This window comes from Narcine bancroftii, chromosome 2, assembly GCF_036971445.1.
Source record: "Narcine bancroftii isolate sNarBan1 chromosome 2, sNarBan1.hap1, whole genome shotgun sequence".
Lineage (NCBI taxonomy): Eukaryota > Metazoa > Chordata > Chondrichthyes > Torpediniformes > Narcinidae > Narcine > Narcine bancroftii.
In genome coordinates, this window is record NC_091470.1 from 138,288,271 (window position 1) to 138,311,430 (window position 23,160).

General features: G+C 41.1%; 1 long non-coding RNA gene across 1 annotated transcript; it reads left to right on the forward strand.

Moving 5' to 3' along the window:
- The first annotated feature begins 4,493 nt into the window (after positions 1-4,493).
- Positions 4,494-4,948, forward strand: LOC138752456 (uncharacterized). Its single transcript, XR_011350659.1, has 2 exons — positions 4,494-4,600; positions 4,723-4,948. It is a non-coding gene; the product is annotated as an uncharacterized lncRNA (long non-coding RNA).
- Positions 4,949-23,160: the final 18,212 nt, after the last annotated feature.

The window sequence follows — 23,160 nt, forward strand, 5'->3', positions numbered from 1 at the left end:
TATTTCCTTCTTATTACGGGGTAACGGCATTCTGGTGATTCCCGCAATCCTTTCAGGGGTAATCCGTTTCTGTCCTTTACTTATCTGGTGCCCCAGGTACACCACAGTCCTCTCAACGAACTGTAACTTGTTCCTGGACACTCGCAGACCCTTTTTCCCTAGATAGTTCAAGAGTCTAATTGTATCTCCCCTCATTTCTTGTTCCTTGGGCCCTGATAACAGCAGATCATCCACATACTGCATCAATTGGGAGTCATCAGACCGTGGATAGTCCGCCAAGATCTGTTCTAGCATTTGTCCAAACAGGTTGGGAGATTCAGTGAACCCTTCGGGCAATACGGTCCACCGAAGCTGCCTCCGTCTACCTGTCCATGGATTCTCCCATTCAAACGCGAACATATCTCTACTTCCCTCTTCTAGTGGGCATGTCCAGAAGGCATCCTTCAGGTCAATAACGCTAAACCACTCATGGTACAGGAGAATCCGACTCATGATGGTATAGGGATTGGGCACCACCGGGTGGCGGGTCTGAACAATAGCATTCAAACTTCTCAGAACCTGAACTAGACGATAGGATCCATCCGGTTTCTTCACTGGGAGTATGGGGGTGTTATAGGGTGACATACATTCCTCCAATAGTCCGTCCCATATCAGGGTCTCGATTACCGGCTGTAGCCCTTTCCTCCCTTCCAAAGAAATAGGATACTGACGTTTCCTTACCGGCTGATGACCTGGTATTAATGTGACATGTAAAGGTGGGATGTCCAGACCTCCTCGATTTCCCTCCTTATACCAGACTCTCTCGTCAATCTGCCGTTCGTCTTCCTCCTTCAGAACACAGAGGTGGACCCGCACTTCTCCGTCCACGGGGAGAGCACCCAGACCTAGGAGAGCCTGTATATCTCTTCCTAAGAGGTTAAATCTGGCCGACGGTAACAACAAGAGGTCCTGTACCCCTTCTCTCCCTTCCAGCCTTACTGTCACTTGGGGAATTATCGTTACCATCCTGGGAGCCCCTTCTATCCCAGAAATTTTCAAATTGCTTTTGACAGGCTCGGTCCCAGTTGGCACAGTTATTACACTACTTCGTTCTGCTCCCGTGTCCACCATAAACACCACCTCTTCTCCCTGGGGACCAATTTTCAGTTTTACCAAGGGTTCCCTCTTATACTTGGTCCCCAACACCCGGAACCCCTGAACCCCCTAATCTTCTTCCATGAGTTCGAGGGTCCGCACTTCCCTCCTATATCGGGGGCATTCCCTCTTGAAGTGTCCTTCCTCGTTACAGTAATAGAACTTAGCGGGTCTCCTGGGTCTCCCCTCTCTTGGATTTCTTGGGTTGCTTAAAGGGGGGTTTTGTCTCCTTTCCTCTCTGGACCCGGCATTTACCTGTCGGATAGTCTGTACCATAATCTTCGCTGCCCTCTTTTGACCTTCCTCTTCCCTCCGCACATATACCCTTTGTGCCTTTTTTAACAGGTCGCTCAAGGGTTTTTCATTCCAGTCCTCCTCCTTTTCTAGTTTCTTCGTAATGTCCTGCCATGATTTGGACACAAATTCGATTCGAATAAGCTGTTCACCCATTGGTGTACTAGGGTCCACACCCACATACTGTTGGACATTCTTTCTCACCCTCTCCAAGAAATCAGTAGGGGACTCATCTTTCCCCTGGTGGTTCCCAAATGCCTTGGCGAAATTGTGACCCTTTGGCACAGCCTCCCGTATCCCTTTAATCGTCCACTCTCTGTAGTGTCTCATATTTGTCAATCCCTCGGGTGTTCGTTTGTCCCACCTGGGTTCATTCAGGGGATATTTTTGTTCATGGGGTCTGGGGTCCCCAGGTTGTTCACGTTCCCACATATGGAGGGCAGCCTGTCGAATCATCTGCCTCTCCTGGGGTGAGAATAATGTTCCCATTATTGCGTGCATCTCTTCCCAGGTATATGTGTTTGGTCCCAGGAACTGGTTGAACTGTTCGGCCAGTCCCATGGGATCTTCCACCCCTCTCCTTTTCGTCTTGTCGTGTCACCTTGTCCGGATACCACTCGCTCAAGCCGCCTGAGGTGACGAGCAAGGGACTAGGAGCCGCTGATCTCAGCGGGGTGCACCACCTCCGACATCCCCCTTTTTCGCCTCCCCCCACGGCCAGAGTGTAGATCCCTGACGTGTCCCCAAATTGTCAGAAACACAAATTCTCACAAATGAGTCTCTTTAAGATCGGTGACACGACAAGCTTTATTCACAAGTCTGCAGAGTTGGACTCAACCGGCTTCTCGCCAAGTCAAGCCCCGATACATACAGTGCGTTGTTTTTTATACAATTTGCTTGTCCTTGGGCATCTCCACTACACTGCTTTAATTGGTTAGTTTTTGCAGAATCATCCTGATTACTGTTAGTCACGCACACCACGATCATTCATGACCTCTGCTCACACCAAATTCTGTTTTTCACTCTTTATCAATCTTTGACTCCTGCATGTCTCTCTGTCGTTAAATCTGTTGCAAGTCTGTTGTAACATTTTCCAGCTAAACTCTAGTGGTTAGCCCCCTTTTATGACTAATCATCACATTTTAACTTAAACCCTTTTTAACCCAAATTCTCTATCTATAACATATGATATCATGTTTTAACATTGCAAAATCGATATAATATTAAAGAATAAAGGTTTGAATTTTACTGCCTTCCATTTCATTCCCTCTGATGCTATAGAGAAGAACGAAATTTCATGACTAGTTCATGACCATAAATTCGGAATCCGATTCGGATTACCTGTGTGTGGCTGGGAGGAGATCATTTGCACCTCTCCCATCACGGTGGATATTCACTGAGCTGTTTTCAGCTCTGACAATCCAGTTTCAAATCTTACACTCATACCTAAACCGCGTATCTTTAGTGAATAATGAAGATCGTTTTCGTATTAATAAAAATAGAGACACTTTATATTGCTTTCTCCTGACCCTGACCTAGAGAGTGTGTAGAAATCATACATGCGAACCAGTTCCACCTGGCCATGAAAATGCAGCGATCAGTTCACATTGGGTTTAATACGATAAGCGGTAACGTGGCGCTGCATTGAAGATCGAACAATGGCGTTTCCTTGCCAGTCAACTTAATATTACCACGAGAAACAGGGTCACAGGGTATCCACGCGAAATCCTAACGTAGTTATAGGTCTCTTCAGGTGGATCGATGTGCAGGGTCGCCACCACTGATTATTGAGTCCGTCGACCCATCGGAATTAACCGAGTTGCAATGATAGGGTGAGTGTTATTTCTATATTTTTGCACCATGGCTCTCCTTTGGAATTCACCGTTCAGTGATGCGGAAAATATTGCGTTGTTTGTTTAGTTCAAAAATGATGCAAGGTGTTGTGAAATAAGGCATTCTCTTGTTCTATATAAAGAAGCAACTTGCGATCTGATCTCGACAACGAACTGCACCAGCAGGACGCAAAGAACCCGAAATTGGCAGAATCAGAGAGACGATCGATCAGTTAAACTTTCGATCTGTAGAGAATTCAACAAAACCTTTGATGTTATTTGTTCGTAATTTATTTCTGACATTAAGTTTACTTGTAACAGTCGAAATATTTTCATCTTCTGAATTTTATCCCGTGTGAATCCTCAAGTACGAGACTCAAAGAAAGAATCGTACAAAAGCAAATGGCAAGTGTCGACGACGTGGACATATCTTATACACTTCTCACAGCGATCGGCATCCCTGGTAATTATTTCACGCAACAGGGTCATTGAGAAAAGTCCGAGATCAGAATATCTTTTCGTCCGAGAGCGTCTGATCTCCTTCAGTGTTACATTATTTTAAAACAATCACAGCGCCTGCACTCTTCGTTTTTCGCGAGAATGTCGAATTGTTTCGCCGACATGTGGAATTGTCTCACAATGATCTTGCCCATTAGGCAGAGGTTGGAGCTGCAGTCGGCGTCGATACGGATCCTGATTTACCGGCACCGACTCACGTTCACGAATTGGAGCAGTTTAAGGAATTCGAAGGGCATTCCCACGTTTGCGGTGCGAAACGATGTGATCCACACTAATATCTATTTAAAGTTAAACGAAACCTTCCAGTGTTTTGGCAATGCGTCAAGTCAGCGCATCCCGTCCATATTCGCATCACCCTCCAAGACCTTTCCGCATCTTTGCAGAATTATTTCGTTGCTGGTAACGAAAACAGATAATTCGGTGCCACATGACAGTTACCGAATGCAAGCTTCGACTTCCTTTCTTTTCCCGATTTGTTGAAGCCAATCTCACTATCTCTCTATTGAGGATTCATTTACCCAGCAGTATCCTTATTACACTTCCCAGAATTTCATTAACACGGCGTCCCGATACGATCTTTATTCAAGACCATGGCTGCAATGAAGTCTCAGTGGTTTGGGATCTTGATTTGGACGTCAAGAGTTCAACAGGCCGACCCGTCTAATCTGTCACACTGAACGGTGTGCTCCCGTCACTTCCTCTCCATGAACTGTTTGCCAGCACACTCCGGATGAATCCACGATGATTTCCTTATCCTGCAATTGAGTACATTAAAGAATCGTAGATGCACCAAGTTGGGGAGATTTCAATGATGTATCAATGTATTAATAATCATTTATTTCATACGTTTGAATGCTGGATCCGCTAAGAAAGATCAATTCATAACACGTTTCCGTGTTTGCTTCGATGATTAACACAATCTTACTGTAATTTGTCTCCTCAGTGAACTTGGTGGCCATCGTCATTTTCATCCGAGGAAACTGTGGTCTCTCCAAATGTATCACTCGCTACCTGCTGGCCATGGCTGTCGCTGACTTAATGGTGGTGATTCTCGAGGTTCTGCTCTTTCACTTGGTCACAGGCTACCGATTCGCTTGGGAAACAAATGAATCAATTTTGTTCAACATGGCCATCTTCTTGAATAAAGTTCCGTTCTGCCTTGTTCACTATTTCCTGTGTCACGTCGCTGTTGATTGTTCCGTGTGGTTCACTGTCGCTTTCACTTTCGATCGCTTTGTGGCTATTTGTTGTCGGAAGATCAAAGAAAAATACTGCACTCCAAAATATGCGTTTAGTATAATTGGCACAATATCTATCGCATTCTGTTTAAAGAACATTCCCTTTTATCTCATGTATTTAGATTTAACAGATGGTAATGATAAGTGTGTACGGAGACGTGTTCTTCCATTTTTAAAATCCTTTGAGGAGTTTTACTGGGTCGACCGCCTGTTGAACCCGCTGCTTCCTTTCTTCCTCATTTTAACCCTCAATGCTCTGACCGTCAGACAGATACTGGCAGCGAGCCGTGTCCGCAGGAAACTGAGGGGGCAGCGAGATGCCGAGAAACAACGCGACCCGGAGATGGAGAGCCGGAGACAATCCATCATTCTGCTCTTCACACTGTCGGCGAGTTTTCTTCTCTGCTGGGCGACCACCACCATGGTCTTCATTCTCATGCGGTGCCTTCGGACAGACCTGGAGACTTCCATCCGCCTTTATTTTGCAAATATGGCGGGGTCAGTGATTCAGCTTTTTAGCTGTTGCACCAACACCTTCATTTACGGAGTGACCCAGAGAAAATTCAGAGAGCAGCTGATCGCTCCCGTTCAAAAACTTGTTGAAAAGTTCAGGCAGCGCGATACGCGTAGGTGAATGTATCTAATCATTTTCGCTTTTCACCCTGAATACGATACCAGTTCAGAATCACGGAAGGAAAACTGTCAGGAAACACTATTAGATTTATCCACAGATTCGAAGGTTTTCTTCTTTACTGAGAAGCAATTTTGTTCCATGTTCCTGATTTACTCATCAGCGATCAGCTGCGTTACTCTGCATGTGGCAATGGGTGGATGGTGTGTACTGAGCAGGAGAATGTTTGGATTGTAGGTAGAGATTTACAAGATAACACAGGTGTTCGACTACTTGAGTGAACACGATGACAATCACCGTTTCCTCTCCAACCTCTCATGAACAAACGTTGAGGGACCTATCCTGGACATGCATGTTATTTCATTGACCAGGACACAACTTATTTCGAAACACAGTCCATTAGAAGTAACGGCAGTGCAACAGGAATGTCATATTGTCAAGATATTTTGTTGGTCTTTCATGGAGTGAATGTCTTCGACCCCAACCCCCCACTTTGTTTCTCATCTAATCACTTTGCGTTGAACTCGGGAGACTTTAATCATTTAACACCAAGTCATTTTACAATATTTTCCTGTGTTCACATTAATAGGCTGGACGTCATTTATAGATAATGTTGATAAAACTTGTCTCCACGTTCCACATTCAATATCATTTGTCACGCGTGTCCTCCCTAACGGAGTAGTACAACTTCAATTGGAATGTGACGTTCTGAGTCAAAGCAGGTGGCTGTGAACTTCAGAGATGCTACTCACATTCCTATATACCAAGGACAAATCATCTTACAACTTTCCAAACCTCCAACGGAAATATTATTACTCGTTTAACATTTATCGCAACATTTATTCTCCAATGCAGCAACATTCTGTACTCTGTACTCATCATATCGTCCAAACCCGGATATCCATGCCAGATAAATTAACGCCAGGGTATGTTTAATTATCCTGCATAACAGAAGTGCCTTAACCCTTTTGGATGTTGGTCACATACAGCAAAATGAAAAGTAGTCACGGTAAAGCACTATTAAGGATGGCAGTTTTCTTCAAGTAGATCAGAAAAACCGACCTGAAATTTTAGCTGTTGATATTATGTTTGAGCTGTTGATCTTGTTCACAAATTTCGGACAGAATTTCTGTATTTCCTGCTCTTAAATGTAATTTAACTGAAAACAATAAAAATTTAAAATCTCATTTACAGTCTGTATACATTCGGAACCTCGCTGTTTGGATGAAATGTTGATACAAGAGTCGCCTTTTTGTTGTTTAAATTGCAGCACCGTCCAATATGAATCTCAGAAATGAAATGCACGAACTCCACAATTTATTGAGGGAGATTTATTCGGTTTCTGTTAGGCCTCTCCACTCTCTCTACAATACTTCTGCCAATTTGTCCAGTTCTGCACACTTCCCTTCTGTATTCAAAGCCTCGTTCGGGCAGCGCAATGGACGTTGGGAAGACGTGTGGCCTTAAGTGGCGTAAATTGAAATGCTTGGCCACGAGTTGATCTTGGCCATTACTACGAAGAGAGAGACAGTTCTAAGCAAAACACGATCACATTCACCCCGCTGTCAAGGAGGCAACGTCAGCAAGACTGGGTAGAGTGTCTGGCACCGGAGATTTACAGGTCAATGGCTACTCCACTTGGAAGGATGCTTTATGACATAGAATTGTCATTTTACAATATTTTCCAGTGTTCATATTAATAGCCTGGACATCATTTATAGATAATGGTGATAAAAATTGTCTCCACGTTCCACATTCAACATCATTTCTCACGCGTGTTCTCCCTAACGGAGTAGTACAACTTCAATTGGAATGTGATGTTCTGAGTCAACGCAGTTGGTTGTGAACTTCAGAGATGCTACTCACATTCCTATATATCAAGGACAAATCATCTTACAACTTTTCAAACTTCCAACGGAAATGTTATTACTTGTTTAACATTTATCGCAACATATATTCTCCAATGCAGCAACATTCTGTTAAATCGCCTCTGTTCTCATCACATCGTCCAAACCCGGATATCCATGCCCAGATAAATTAACGCAGGGTATGTTTAATTATCCTGCATACCAGAAGTGCCTAAACCCTTTTGGATGTTGGTCACATGTAGCAAAATGAAAAGGAGACACGGTAAAGCACTATTCTTTTCACAATGTATCTCTTCCTTTGGTCATATGGAACCAAGGGGAACCAAGGGTTGATTAGTGGGAGGGATGAGCCACGGAATTTGTCATAGCAGGATGTGAACATGACTCTGCAAAGAAGCAAAGAGAGCAAATGTGATTTTGGTTGGATAATGATTTAGTTGGATAATGATTTAGTTAACAGAAAGTAAGTTGGATCTCATGTTGATTACAATGCAAATATATATTGTAACAATGGAAGACGAGTTAGAGTGCAGAATTGAACGTCCAGTTATGACATTTAGAACATTGGTAAAACTTGGGTGCAGGAGGGGAACTATTGGCACCCTATTTTTTTCTGGATTCAGTTATTTGATGCGTGTTAGAATGCGGGAGATAAAAAGTGAATGAATCACATTTCCCTTGGGGCAAAACATCACAACTTTGCACAGACACGATAGACCATAAGGTTCGTCCATTGATGCCATGTGGATGGAGTTTAGGTAAATCAATGTATGACCTCATATATGGGGTATTAAAATAGATTGTAGAATAGAGAGAATTGCAGGAACAAAGTCAGCACTCAACTACATTGAACTCAAGTTAGTGACAGCATGGTGGGCGTGGTGAGGTGGCGTAGAATGAAGACGTGCAGTTCAACCTTTCCCCAGTTAGATAATATACCTGATTTAAAAACCTGTAAAAGTGGTTAAAATAGTATTTACAAACTTTGGAATAGTGGAAGTTTGTAATTGCTACAAATGTGAAGAAATCAAAGACTCATTTACAAAAGGAATTACCTTATAAAAGTGTTGAAGAATTGAGGCCTACCTACCACATTGAAGCCACTTAGTCATCGATTCGTGTTCCCAGGCCTCGAAGGACTCCTGATCAGCTGAATATTACACTGGCGCCGATCACGTGTCCGAAAGATGGCGCAGGTTCTGTGACCAGCTCAGTCGGCCATGACCCACACTCCTTTGAGCCCAGGTGTGCAGGTGGATCAGCCGAACAGGGACAGACTTGTGAGCCTGCAGTCATACCTGGTGGTCCAGGGCACGCAGTGTAGCATCAGCAGACGCACCTGCGTGGTTGGTGACTCTTGTGGGCATGCACGGTGCATCGCGGGTCCGAGAACGATTAGAAAAGATGTGAGCTGTGGGGGAGTCCAAAAGATGGTGGGCTAATGAGGTCGGCACGCTGTGGACAGGTATCCAGATCCACAGCCGCATGAGACAAGGAAGCACTGTTTCAGTGTGATAGTACAGATCTATCACCAATGTACATAGTGTATATAGTTACTGTATCTAGATTGTGCTTACAGTGATTGGCTGAGAGCTAAGCCACGCCTATTGTCTGGGCCTTAAAGGGTTGTGTCCCTCGCCAGGTCGGATCATTCTGGGCTGGTCGGCCACCTGTGAAGAGCTCCTGTCTTTTGCTAATAAAAGCCTTGGTTTGGATCAACAAGTCTTTGATTCTTTCGACGAGCTCTACAATTTTATTAGAAAAAGAATATTTTTTGAAAGGGATGGAGCATTTAACTCGGCCAGAAAAACTTGATATCGACCCACAGTCAGCTACAGCCTTTAAAGCCTTTAAGTTCTGGCTGCTGAACTTTGAAAACATCCTGAGATTCATTGAGGTGGAAGAGGATAACCAGCGTCTAACAGCATTGCTGTCTATGGTGTCCTTGAGAGTCTACGAGAACATCCAGGATGAGACCACTTACACCGTAGCCATAAAGGTACTGAAAGAACTGTATGATCAGCCAGTGAACAGAGTTCATGCTCGGCTTGTGCTTGCGTCGAGAAAGCACAGCCCGGCGAGTCCAGCAGGGCATATTTACAAGTATTAAAGGCATTGGGCAAGGACTGTAACTGTGTGGACAAAACTGCTGCCAAGATCACAAACGATTTCGTCCGGGATGCCTATGTGGCCGGGCTCCAATCGAATGAAGTGAGGCTGTGCTTGCTCGAGCAAGGGGTAGAAAAACTAGAGGACGTGGCCCGGATTGCAATCACAATGGAGGATGCAGCCTTAAAGTCAAAAGAGTTCTCTAGGGATGGTCCACCTCGTTCTGATGTGAGTAGAGTGCCCTTCTACCCTACCACCCCCCGAGATACTGACGGCCTGTCGGCTGCTGCTACCCTGCCCCGTGCGAACCCAAAATGTTATTTCAGCGGGAGGGACAAGCACAACAGGTCCCAGTGCCCAGCAAGAAAAGCCAGGTGCCAGAAGTGCCTTAAAAAGGGCCACTTTTCTGCAGTTTGTAGGTCTAAAATGGCCACCAGCAAACACAGTGCCTCGTGTGAAGCCCAATCGCCACTATCCCATTCAAACTCTTCTTCCCCAGAGCTCTCATGCAATGAGAGCGAGGGCTCCCCTGCACGGCAACGCCTGACGTCACAGAGATGCCGAACCCGGAAGGGGCAGCCCACCCTCGCAACCATGGTGTTGGCTCGCCTCTCGCCCCCGTGCGGAACACTCGACCCGGCCTCAGTCCCGACTGTGGCAACCGCTGCTGCCGCCGACATCACAGACAGCACCGGGGCCAACCAGGTACTCACCCTTGCATCCATCGCTGATGACCGCTGGGGCCCGACCTTCGCGACCGACGACCTACCCACCACCAACCGTGAGCAACTACAAACTACTTACCTTTCATCCGCCGACGCCGCCACAACAGCACTTCCAGGAGGTCCTCCAACCTGCTCCTCCAGCGTTGACTACGTCTATTACATCATCCCGTTGCGTGACGTCATCCCGTTGCGTGACGTCATCACGCGAAACTCCTCTGTCAATTACTTCAATAACACAAAACCAGCAATGCTCTCATTCCCTCACCAGAGCAATGGAACTGATTAAAGTGCATGGACACTACACCAATTGCTTATTTGACTCTGGGTCAACTGACAGTTTTATCCAGCCAGATCTGGCCCTCCGTTGGGGACTTGACATTATCCCCACTACCCAGAGGATCTCATTAGCGATGAGGTCGCACTCGACCAGGATAATGGGGTATTGCATCGCCACGCTGGAAGTACAGGGCTTAATGATCACCCACTTCAAATTATTCATCCTTCCCCAATTGTGCGCCCCAGTGTTGCTGGGATTAGACTTTCAGTGTCAGTTCCGAACGGTGTCCCTACACTTTGGGGGACCCCACGCCCCCCCATACCCAGAAAGTGCTCAAACGCTGCCTGTGCCTTTTCTCGTATTACACCCAATGGGTTCCACACTACACCGACAAGGTGTGTCCTGTTATCAAGACCACCTCCTTTCCCCTCTTGACAGAAGTCAGAGCAGCTTTCGATCAAATCAAATCCGACATCGCCACTGCGACGCTGCACGCGATCAATGAGTCTGTCCCGTTTCAAGTCGAGAGCGATGCATCCGACTTCGCCCTGGCAGCCACCTTGAACCAGTCCGGTCGGCCTGTAGCCTTCTTCTCCAGAACCCTCCAGGGTCCAGAGAGTAGACATTCCTTGATCGAGAAGGACGCCCAGGCCATAGTTGAAGCGGTGCGTCGTTGGAGATATTACCTCGCTGGGAGGCGCTTTACACTGTTGACTGATCAACGCGCGGTCTCCTTCATGTTCAGCAACACCCAGCATACTAAGATAAAAAACGACAAAATCGCCAGATGGAGAATCGAACTCTCCACCTTTAACTATGACATCCTGTACCGACCTGGTAAGCTCAACGACCCGCCTGACATCCAGGGGGACATGCGCCAGCATACAGATGGACAGACTACAGAAACTCCATGAGGCGCTCTGTCATCCAGGGGTCACTAGGTTTGCCCACTTTGTGAAGGCGCGCAACCTACCCTACACAGTCGAGGAGATCCGCTCCATGACCCAGCCTGTTCGGTGTGCGCTGAATGCAAGCCCCACATCTTCCGTCCGGATAACTCCCATGTTATCAAAGCCACCCACCCCTTCGAGCATCTTAGCGTGGACTTTAAGGGGCCCCTACCATCGACCAACCGAAATACCTACATCCTTATGGCCATTGACGAGTACTCCCGCTTCCTGTTCGCTGTGCCCTGCCCAGACACCACTGCCACCTCAGTGATACAGGCCCTTCACAGTATTTTCGCCATCTTCGGGTACCCCAATTCCATCCACAGTGATAGGGGGTCCTCATTCATGAGCGCAGAGCTGCAACAGTACCTTCTGGAGTGTGGTATCGCTTCAAGCAGGACCACCAGCTATAACCCACGCGGTAACGGCCAGGTCGAGAGGGAGAATGCCACCATATGGAGAGCGGTTACACTGGCTCTCCGGTCTAAAGGTCTCCCCACCTCTCACTGGCAGGAGGTTCTCACTAGTGTCTTACACTCCATCCGCTCCCTCCTATGTACCCCAACTCTTTATACCCCAGGCCCCGTGCCACAACAGAAGGACGAACAGCACCCCAACGACCCGGGCCACCCTGCCGACAACACGACTGGGGAATTGAGCGACAGAGCGGTCGTACCCGACGAGCCCACTGGCGACACCACTCCAGGGACCCCAATCCCGGCACCACGGCGGTCACGCCGGATGGTCAGACCCCCTGACCGCTACAGTCCTTGACCTACCCCTTCCTTTTATTCTCTCCCACGTTTTTTGTTTTTTTTCCAGGGTAAGTTCTCCAAGAAGGGGTGAATGTGATAGTACAGATCTATCACCAATGTACATAGTGTATATAGTTACTGTATCTAGACTGTGCTTACAGCGATTGGCTGAGAGCTAAGCCATGCCTATTGTCTGGGCCTTAAAGGGTTGTGTCCTTAGCCAGGTCGGATCATTCCAGACTGGTCAGCCACCTGTGAAGAGCTCCTGTCTTTTGCTAATAAAAGCCTTGGTTTGGATCAACAAGTCTTTGATTCTTTCGACAAGCTCTACAATCAGAAGAGAAAGACAGTACAGCATTACTGGAATCAACACAGGAAGAATATATGGGGACTGGGAATAGAGAAGATAGGCCTCAAGAGGAGGTGATAGAACCTGAACGAGATTCTGCTTTTACAATATTGGAAGGGATTTCTCAAAACATGTAAATGAAGATGCCTTCTTAGATAAACCAAGGATTTATGGAAGTGAAAACTAAAATTAATAATATGTGTGAAGAGAAGACTTCTATGAAGAAAGATATGACTGTAGTTAAAAGTGATGTTAGTAAATGTGTAAAAACAGTGGAAAGTGTACACGACAATTTTTTAAAAATTAAAGAAGCTTTTTGAATGTAAGAATCAAGTGGATCATAATAGAGAAAAATGGAAAAACTGGAGGATTCTTTTGTGGATTGGAGGATTCAGAAGAAGGAATTACTGAAGAAGATTGATTCATTAGAGAATCAAGGTCGAAGAAATAATGTAAAAATTGTAGGTCTCCTGGAAGATATGGAATGTTCAGATCCATTAAAGTTCCTTAATAAATGGATTCCTAAGCTACTGGGCCATGAATTATTTCTGGATGGTTTGGAGCTAGACCAGGCACATAGAGCGCTGAGGAAAAAAACATTTCCAGGTCAACCACCGTGAGCAGTTTTGATTTGTTGTTTGAAATATCAGGATATAGAAATGATATTATGAGTTGTGGTGCAGAAGGCACAGCAAAATCAAACTCAAATGATGTTTCAAAATAACAAAGTGTTTTTTTTTGCTGATCTGAATCAATAAATTATTAGAAGGCACCAAGAATTTAATTCAGCTAAAGAAGTATTGTGGCGAAAGGGCTATAAATTTACTTTTCATTATCCGGCTGTGTTGAAATTTTTTATAGGAAATTTAAATCTCAATTCTTTGAAAAATCACCATGATGTATTAAGTTTTGCTAATTCATTGCCAGATCTGTGAGGAAATGGATGATCATCATAATTGTCACCTAAAAGGAGGGTAAATGGGAATGAAAATGGGAAGAATGGAAAACATGGAAAGAATGGAAAGAAAGTTGAATTGACCCAAAGTCTTCTTGACATTGAAGACCTGGAACAATCATTGGGACTGGTATCATTGGGTTGAATAGATTTAATTATGTATTTTGTGAAAGTCTGACTGCGGGGATAGATGACACTGAGACCTTATACCCATCTGCCACTAGGAGTTCTTAACCGCACCCAGACTTTTCGGGAGCCACTACTTTTTAGTCATTTGTTTCTGGTAGCATATTATTTCTATTTTTTTTTTACTTTGTGGAATTTTTATACAGGGGTGGATTTAGAATATTAAGGGAATTAGAAAGGAGAGCAATTTTATATCAGTGTAGTTTATTACTAACGAAATGTCTAATTTGAGTTTTGCAACTTTTAACATTAAGCATAAACGAGTATTGGCTTACATAAAGAAAATGAAAGTTGATATTGTTTTTTTGCAAGAGACACATATGACTGAAAAAGAACATTTGAAATGAAAGAGAGAGTGGGTTGGTCATGTGTTCTCTTCTTTTAATTCTAAGGCAAGGAGGTAGCTATTTTAATTCATAAGAAATTACCATTTGAATTGGAATTATTTGAAGGAAATGCTGGGAGCGTTTTGATGGTGAACTGTAAAATCTTTGCTGAATCATTGACTTTGTTAAATATTTACCTACCTAATGTAGATGATGAATGATTCATGTTGGAGGGTTATTTATTGTTAAATCAAGATAATGAAAATATTTTGATTGGTGGAGATTTTAAATGTGTTTTAGATCCTTCATTGGATAGATCTCCAAAAAGTCTAAGGAAATCAAAGATTTCAATACAAATGGGAGCTCTGATAATGATTTGAATTTAATTGATGTTTGGAGGAGAGTAAATCCTACAGAGAAAGATTTTTATTTTCATTCACCTAGACATGATTTATTTTCTGGAATAGATACTTTTGGTATCAGCATATTTACAAGGTAGAATATTACAGTCTGAATATAAAAGCTAGGTTATATCAGATCATACTATGTTGTTCTCTTCTTGTGCAAGTCCAGAAGTGGTGCAATTGTCTTATAGATGGAGGTTTAATACAATGCTACTGAAGAAACCAGAGTTTATTACTTTTTGTTAAGGAACAGATTGCTTCATTCTCGACTGAGAATATTAATTCAGTGCATAGTAATTTTGTATTGTGGGATGCTTTGAAAGCATATTGCATGGGCAAATTTTTAGTTATACTACGAAAGTTTAAAAAAAAATATGTGGGAGAAAGATGAACTTTGGTGAAGCAAATTACTGAGTTGGAAAATTAATTTCATAAAGATGTTAAAGAAAATTTAAAAAATCTGCTTCAAAGAAGTTAAAAGTACGTTATAATAAATTACAATCTTACCAGTATCTGCGTGTAATACACTGATCTAAGCAACATTATTATGAACTGGATGAGAGAGCTCATAAGGTATTAGAATGGCAATAAAAAAAGGAACAGACGTCACAAATTATTAATGCTGTTAAAAAGAATTCAATAGTTACCTATAAACCTTAGGAAATTAATGCTGAGGGAAAGCAGGATGTTGGTCTTATTGAATCTTATTTATCCAAATTAAAATTACCTGTTTTTGGGCAGGAAGAGTTTAAGGAATTGGAAGCCATATTTACAGATTTTGAGATTAATGAACCTATACAGAAGATGCCGAATGGAAAGTCACCAGGGTATGATGGATGTTCAGTTGAATTTTATAACGTATTTTATGAAGATTTATCCTTTGTATTTGGAGAGGTATTGCATCAAATAACTGAGGATCAGTTGTTATTGGAATCTTTTTCGGGTGCTATAATTACTGTGATTCCAAAGAAAGATAGGGACCTGTTGAAAGTATATTCATATAGACAAATTTCTTTATTAAATATAGATTATAAAATTATAGCGAAAGTGTTAGTGAATAGATTTGAAAAATATTTACCCCAGTTGATAGATATAGATCAAACAGGCTTTATTAAGAATAGAAATGTGTCTAATAACATCGTTAGATTGACAACATTGGTCAATGCATCTCGACAGCAACCCAACCACGCAATGGTTGGGTTGCACTGGAATTGGAAAAAGCTTTTGATAGGGTTGAATGGAATTTTCTATTTAAGGTGTTAGAGAAGTTTAACTTTTGCCCTTACTTTATTGATTGGGTAAAGGCTCTATATACAAATAGAAATAATTTCCAGGGTGGCGACAAATGGTCAAACTTCTTTACCATTTAAATTGACACAACTGACCCGGCACTGTAGCCATCATCACCAGCCGTGTTTGCATTAGCTGTCGAACTGTTAGCTCAGACAATACGACAGGATGATAAGATTAAAGGGATGATGAATATAAGATTAATTTATTTGCAGACAATGTGTTGGTGTATATGACACAACTGGAGCAATCTTTGAAATATTTACAAGATTGTTTGCTGAAATTTGGGGAGTTATCTGGATAAAAAGTAAATTGGGATAAGAATGAAATATTGCCAGTTGGGCAAGGAGATTATTCAGAATATAAAAATATTATAAAATTAAAATTGTCAGATAGAATTAAATATTTAGGAGAAAATGCAGATGATCAATTTTTATATCAATTAAATTAAGTTCCTTTATTAAAATGATTACAATTGATTTGATTAAATGGAAAGATATTCTGTTAATGTTAATTGGTTGAATAAATTTTATGAAAATCAATATTCTTTCTCAAATCCAATATTTGTTTTGGTCGATACCATGTTTACTTTCAAGGTTTTTTTTCAGGATTTGAATAGAGCAGCGCGGGAGTTTTTATGAAAGGGAAAATTAGCACGAGTAGCTTTACACAAACGTACATTAGGTGGACTTCAGTGACCTCATATACAAAATTATTATGAAGCAGCTCATTTGAGAATTGTTAGTAGATTGATGGATAGGGACCAACCCCTGAGTTTGGCGAAGGTGGAAATGGCTTGTATTTCTGAAGTTGAGGTACACATTTTATATTTATGTGGAATAAGAACTTATTGTGGGAATGTAATATGCTGGTATTAAGACATTTGCTGAAGATATGGATTAAAAGAAATATGGTTTTAAGATCAAAGGATAAATTATCAATTCAAAACCCATTATATCATAATCAGTTTATTCCTTTTTCAATGTTCAATAATCATTTAAAAAGATGGAATTCTAAAGGTATAATGATAGTGAAGGACTGTTTCAAAGAAGGTCAGTTTCTTTATTTTAACCAATTGAGTGAGAAATTTGATATATCTGTAAATTATTTATATGTGTATTATCAACTCAGATCACTGATAAAAGATAATTATGGTAGAGAGATGAATTTACCTATGTTGATGAAATATGAATCTTTGATTTTCCCTATACCAAAGAAAGGTTATATTTCAGATATATATTAATTGTTACAAGAAGGTATGGATAAACCGGAATGGGAGAAATCAAGGGTTAAATGGGAAAGTGATTTAACTCATTTTATCCCTCAAGCGAATTGAGATGTTCTGTGTTATGAAAGTGTAACTAAACTGATGAATATAAGATATGCAATGTTTAAGTATATTGTTTTTACATCAGTTATATTTGACTCCAGAGAAACTGAAAAAAACATGGGTTTAGTAATTCAGATTCTTCTGGATTATGTATTGGAACTTTTTTAAATGCCGTTTGGTCTTGTGTTAAAGTACAACCATTTTGGGAAGGCATTAGGTTGGTTCAGGAAACATTACTCAAAATTAAATTACCATTAGACCCATCGATCTTTCTGTTGGGCTATATGGTCTCTTTGAAGCGATTAAGGTTAGATAAGTTTCAGATTGCAATTGTACGTTTAATGTTGGCTGGAGCATGAAAATGTGTATCTAGTACTTGGAAAGATAATGTAGAGATTAATATAGCACGTTGGGATAATGAATTGAGAGCTTGTATTATGGAAAAATTACATGTATCTTGCTTGATAATTATTTTTTTTTGTTAAAACGTGGTCTTCTTATTTGGAATATATGAATTTGGAAATACTTTGAAATAATTTATATATTCTGTTTTGCTTCATTAGTTGGCTCCCCTTAAGGGAGCTGTCTGAAGAAGAGGAGGGTGGGAGGGTATATTTTGTTTTTATATATATGTATAAAATTTTTTTTCTTTCGGTTATTTGATAGTATACTGTTCAAACGTCATTGAAATAAAGTTTTTTTTAATAAAGTTAGTGTCAGCATGAGATTTAAACTTTCCAGATCTTCACCTGTAAAAAGGACTTGTGTCGAGTAGTTGGTACAATATAATCGGGACAGTGGAAGAAATCCAGGTATAAACTTTGTTGACCAGTGAACGTCCCCCTAAGAATACTACTGTCACCTAAGGAATATTATGGGTTCTGTGACTATAATTCCATTTGTTTAAATTGATTATGGAGAAAAATTCTTGGGTTGAGATTCTTAACTGGAGAAGCGCCAATATTCAGGAAATGAATATGCATATAGAAAGAGGTGGTGGAGGGTTGATGTCTGAAACTGAATAAGGGTAAATAATTTCCCAAAGACTTACAGATGAATTGTATATAAATAATTGTTGAAAACATTATGATTCTATTGATTTCCACTCCACCTTTCTTCAAAAGTGTCGATCGCTGAGCCGTTAAATCAGGGAAATGGGCTGTTTCTAAACTCCTGTTTGGTTCTTCTGAAGAAGAAATATTCCTGTTCCTGAGGCCATGTTCTTATTACTATTAACACTCTCATTACATTAGCTGCAGCAAAGGTTATCAAATATCGAAGTAACCCCACGGCTTGAAGCAGATCTTGGAAACACTCAGTGGTTGCGAGGGCAGATGACTTCAAGAAATTTGAATGCATTAAAATTGCACATGACGAATCAATAAAGAAAATAATCTCTTGTCAATACATGAGTTAAAGGACAACAAAAATAACTGCTACATGAAACTAAAACCATGTTCACATTGTTCTGATTACTGTTCCTGAAACCGGTCATTATCCACGATTCCTGACTTCCTTCCCCTCACATTCACCATCATGATGCTATTTTTGATCCATGAAGCCTCTTCAGTCCATCGCTCAGTGATAGAATTTATTATATCACAATTATCACCTTCATTTCTTGTTATAGAAACATGCTTCTTTTTAAATTGTCACCTATTTCCTTTCGCCCCCAGTTTCATATCACGTGACCCGACAGCCTCTATCTATATTTTCGTTAGTTACCTCTTCATAGGGAACCTACCCATCAAATACTGGACTCTTCACTCAGTCTGTCACCCTCCCATTTGTCCATTAAGTTTCATCCCTCTCTAAATGTTACTCAACCCCCAAAAACATCTTGTCCAAATTCTTCGATTTTTTCCACTTTGGAGTAGCTATTTCACCTCTGTATTTGCAGTCAGTTGGAATGGTGTTGGTACGAATCATAAATAAAAATGTGTTCTTTTCCTCATGGTGTTCGTTACAGAGATTACATCCAGCAGTTTGTAATTTGTTATTCTTTCTCAGTAGTGATTTTTATCAATGATGTTAAATGCTGCATATTTAATTCAAATAATTTTACTGCCATCATCGAGCAAATATGTGACAGGTATCCAAGTATCGTGGCACATTTTGAATGATATATGACAAAACGTTTTACAATATTTATTTGAACGTTTCAATGCCATGGGCATTTACTTAAAAAGTTACACATCTAATGTCATCAAATATTTCACACCATTCTCAAGACACTCCATGAATGCTCTCATATCCTGCTCCAATTACTGAGATTTTGTTGGAGGATATTCAAGTATCTGTCTTGATAATAGAAATGCTGAACTGATCATTTCAAGTGAAGTACCTTGGAAAGGGACCACAAAGCAATAACATTGACGGATGGAGCCAACAACAAAAATCTTATTTTGCTCTCTCCGGATGTGCACCTCCAGATGCCATTATCATTTCAGAGTATTCTTTGCACTTTATTTACACAATAATGTCACAGATTCTGAAAGCATTGACGAATAAAAGTTGACAGACAGTCGGTTTGATATCAGTGGTGGGTAAACGAATGGAAATTATACTTAGGGATATTATGTATATATTTAGAGGAGTAGGGATTGATCAGTTAAAGGTCATTTTTGACAGACTCTGTTGATTTTTTGAGGAAATGACTAGAACGTCTGGTGAAGGTGGAGAAGTAGATGTGGTCTATTTGGATTTCAATAAGGCTTTCGATAAGTTTTCATATGGAAGGCTTCTGAGTCACTAGGGATTACTTTTGAGGTGGTCAGATAGGTTCAATGGTGGCTAGAGAAGGTTCAGTCACTAGAGATTAATTTTAAGTTGATCAGATAGGTTCAATGGTGGCTAGAATATAGGAAGCAGAGAGTCATGGTGGACAATTGTCTTTTAAGGTGTGCCTCAGAGACCGGTGTTGGGTCCTTTGTTGTTCATTATTTACATTAATGGTTTGGATGATGGGGTGTTAAATAGGGTGAGTAAATATGCGGATGATACAAAATAGGGGAGTTGTGGATAGTGAGGAGAATTTTTGTGAACTTCAGAAGGATGGAGACAGCTAAGAAGAGAGGGCTGAAAGGTAACAGACGGTGTTTAATGTAGATAAGTTGGAAGTGCTTCATTTTAGAAAGAATAACCAAAATAGGAAATATACAGTGAAGAGGAGGGAATTGCAGAATGCAGAGGAACAGAGAAACATTGAAATAACGGTTCAGCGTTCTTTAAAGTCGATTCTCACGTTGATAGGGTGGGAAAGAAGGCTTTTGGTATACTGGGGTTTATAAATCATGGCATAAAATATAAGAGTTGGACGAGAATATTGAGTCTATTCAAGTCATTGGTGAGGCCACATTTGGAATATTGAGTGCACTTCTTGACTCCAAATTATCGGAAGCACATCAATACGGTAGAGACGGTGCAGAGATTTGCTGATATGTTGCCAGGATTGCAGTATCTAGAATATGGCAAAAGACTGAATAGATTGGGCCTTTATTCATATAGAGATGTATAAAATTATGAGCGGGCAGGGGAGCTGGCAGGCAGATAGAGGTGGAGAGGTTTCTGCGAGTTCAGCTTACTCGAATTGTTACTTTTCATTTATAACGAGGATGCCCTCATTCATCCGAATCCTGACGCTCAGTTCGCTGATTCATAACGTGGCCGACTGTCTCTTAATCTCCATCGCAACATTTCCTGCAGAAAATAATATATAAAATTAACAAAATAATGCACGGTATTGAATCGTTGTTGTTTCTGAATCGGGCAATGTTGTACAGTCAAAAAACTGTGGCACATTTATGGATTATGAAATCTGAATTTACTGCAGTCTACGCCAATATGCCTATCTAATTTTTACTGTTCAATAACGGAACATTATGTGGCAAAAGAATATAAACGAATTATTCTCTTTGCTGGTCAGGATATGTGAGGTGTGAAGTTGTTGAATGCAGAGAATGCATTGATATCATAAATATGTTGGATAATGATTTATCTCACAATCCACGTAAAGCCAATTCATTTTTAACGAATTCTCGCATCAGACTATGTAAATTAGATTTTTTTCCTCCTTTTCAAATTTTGGATCCATTTGTTTTAATTTTTGTTAACTTCACATCATAGAATGACCTCATCTGAAGTCCAGTCGGAACAAATCTTACTTAGTCCCAAATAAGTTTTTGTTTCTTTGATTTATCATTGATTTAAGCTCATACAAACAAATGCACAAACAACTAAATCTTGTTGCCGAGAACAATCAGATAGTGGGAATGAAATACGACCAAATTTAACGATGTGAACATCTCTCTGTCGGCAATCAGAAAGCAGTCAGAGAACGAAACAGAGAGGAAACTAGTGGTGTATTTCAGTTCAGGAAACTCTTTCGATCGAGGCACCAAAACCAGGAGATGCAGTGCAATGTATGAAGAGGCACCAACAGGTATACGATCTTGTGATCATTGTCGAGTCAGAGGCGGTAATGCTGAGAAAATTTAAATTACTGTGAGTTTATATCTCGGTGGATTCATCCTGGACCAAAAACTCAAATATAATCATGATGAAAGCTCGTCGGAGCCTATCCTTCATGAGGCGAGTTCCGAGGTTTGGAAAACTTTCCAAACGGTTGCAGACGTGTCACGGATCATGGATGGATGAGCTGGGTCAAGGCCCAGTGCGGAGGCTCCATTAATTCAGAGAACACGTCCTTGGACAAGGCAGTGGACGCAGCCCAAAATATGACAGACCAAATTCACACCGGCATCTTGATCCTGCACATGGAAAGCTGCCACTGGAGCGCAATTGCAATAATCATGTATTCTCGACACAGAAGACACGCTCCGTTGTCGATCCTGAGATGGGAAAATAGGTACAGATATCTGAGCCTCAGGTGTCACACCAATAGTTTGAGAATCAGTTGCTACCTACCACATCAGAGTCCAAAACATTAAATACACTGAGAAACGTGGTTAAAATTCAGTAATAACTACATTTCAGTAATAACTAAACTGTCTTTAAAACCACAAAAAATAACAATTTACAAAATATACATGTTATTATAAAGTAACAATGTTGAGAGCATTTTATACATGATCAATTTAAACATCTTAACAGACAATCCGCTATAATATTATTTGAACTTCTGATATGAATAATTTGCAGATTATATTCTTGAAATATCAAACTCCAGTTTAACAATCTTCTGTTCTTGGTCTTCATTGTATTCAAAAACACTAACGGATTGTAATCAGTAAATACCACAATTGGTTCTTGAGATGTACTGAGATACGCATCAAAATTCTCCAGAGATAACACAATAGACAATAGTTCTTTCTCAATAGTGGAATGGTTTTTGATGAACATTGAATTTCTTTGAAATGTAGGTAGCTGGATGGTCAATTTCATTATATTTTCTGCAATAAAACTGACCCTGCTGCTCCCTCACTCGCGTCCACTGCTGCAGAAAAATGTTTATCAAGATCGGGAGATTTTAACACAGGATAATGGCATAACCTATTCTTTAAATTTTGTAAAGCTGTCTCACATTCTTTACTCCACACAACTTTCTCCTCTTTCTTCAAATGTTTTTTAAAGGAAGGGCAAAGACAAACTCAGCAAGATTTCTGCAAAACTTCCTATAATATCCTGCCATACCTAAAAACCTTCTCACTCCCGTCTTGCCATTGGGAATAGGAAGCTCAGAAATTGCATTCACTTTTGCTTGAATAGGTGCAGCCTTGCCATGACCAACTCCATGACCCAAGTCTGTCACGGTGGCATTTGCAAATTCACTCTTCGCTAAGTTAGCAGTTAAGTTGGCTTTAGTTAATCTTTCAAACAATTTGTCCAATTCATTCAAATGTTCTTCCCATGTGTCATACTTAGTGAACAAGTAATGAAAATATACATCTGCATGTGTTAACCCCTGGATTACCGAATTAATCATCCTTTCAAATGTTGCAGGGACATTTATCTTGTCAAAAGGCAAAA